This window comes from Wasmannia auropunctata, unplaced genomic scaffold, assembly GCF_000956235.1.
Source record: "Wasmannia auropunctata unplaced genomic scaffold, wasmannia.A_1.0 LD336088.1, whole genome shotgun sequence".
Taxonomy (NCBI): Eukaryota; Metazoa; Arthropoda; class Insecta; order Hymenoptera; family Formicidae; genus Wasmannia; species Wasmannia auropunctata.
In genome coordinates, this window is record NW_012026802.1 from 4043487 (window position 1) to 4045285 (window position 1799).

Below are 1799 nucleotides of genomic sequence, written 5' to 3' on the forward strand. Positions count from 1 at the left end.
GAGATGGAGAAGCGTATTATGTCGTTTCTGACATATGGTGCAGTTCGAGAATTTACAGGGGTCGCCTCGATGGGAACGCAAGCAGTTATAACACACCTTTGCGTTCTTGGCCGTTTCGATGCGCTTAGGGACGGACAACTGTTTAAACGCGTCACATAAGAAAAGCGGATGTCGTTTGGCCTTACAGGCTATGCAATTGCGTGACGTGTTCAGCAATAACGCCTGATTCGACGAACTATTTCTCTGAGCTCTTTTGGCCGGGGGGCAATCTACATTCTTTTCTCTCTCTCTTTCCCTTTCCCTTTTTGACGCGCAGACCGCGGCCTTATATAAAAATTCATATAGTTGATCAAGCTTCGGGAACTCGTCGTTCTCAAGTAAATTCTCCCATCTTTCTAATGCACCTTTCGGCAATTTACCTTCGAGAAGATGCACGATCATGTCGGATCCGACGCTAGCGCCTAACGCCTTTAAGGACGCGAGGTGTTGCTGTGTGTCGTCCGCAAGTTTAGACAGGCCGCTTGTAGTTTCCTTAGACAAAACGGGCAAGTTTACGATTGACGCGAGATGACGCGAGATCAGAAGACGCTTAACTTCGTACGCCTTCTCTAGTAATTCCCACGGAATAATTAATTCCGTCTATCGCGAAAATCTTGACCTTGCTAGCGGCTTCACCGATTAACGCCGACTTCAAATATTGTAGTTTATCTACATCTGTTAAATCTGTCTGGGAACCGATCATGTTTCGAAACGCGTTCTTGAACGATAACCAATTCTCGAACCTTCCGTCGAACGTCGGTAAGGACGCTTCCGGTAATTTAACCCGTCGTTTTTTAGCAAGCGATGCGGACTCCGCGGATCCCTCCGTGTCTGACCGAATGTCGTCGTTCGACATGCTAGAACTCGTGCCGACGACATTCGCTGGATTTAGAATATCTTTGATTCTAGTCGCGATGGAATAAAATCGTTCCTGTATATTTGCGAATTCGACTTGGTGTCCCTCATTTGGATCTAATATCTCAAGCTCGTCGTTATAATCCTCGAACGCGTGATACAGGCTCGTCAACCGTTCCATTCGTAATTGTAACGCCGTATTGCTCAAACTACCGCTGTCGAGGAGGTTGGAGAGGGTGGTAATTTGCGCCTTCAACGATATGCGTCTTTGTGTATATAATCGGATTTTCTCGGCCATTTTGAATGGTTTAGAAAGAATTAGGATGAACGACTCACTGTTAGTAGTAGTGTCTCGGCAATTACCGTCTAACGCCTGCTGTCCCGGTTGGGTTGACCTCGAAGCTGTGTAGACGTCCTCTGTTCCTTCCTTGTCCTCGAATCCGGGCCGCTGACCTCACAGGAAACACCAAAATGGATTGTGTCGGCGGGATGGGTTAGGATCCACACACGTTGTTTCGTTTGATACACTGCTAGTTTATTAATAATTGCAATACACTTGACTCAACACTATGGAAAATACCGCGTATTTTTACGACAATGCCTAGGGGCGCGCATGGCCCTGAGTCGTACCGAGATAACGGGTCCTATTGCGACAGATGCCTGGGGGCGAAGTTCGCCCTGAGTCGCGCTAGGACACTAACTGATTTTCACTCTTTAAATCGCGTCGGATATCGTACTTGACGGCGATGAGAGTGACTATCGAGTGAGTATCGAGTGTGCAGGCACCGATCCCGAGGACTTCCGCAGGAGACGTCGGATCTATAAATCCGACTCTCCCATTGGAGAGTCCCGGGAACGGGGCCCGCCCGACTCGGCGGTGGCGGCCCGGACGTGCTCGAGCGCCC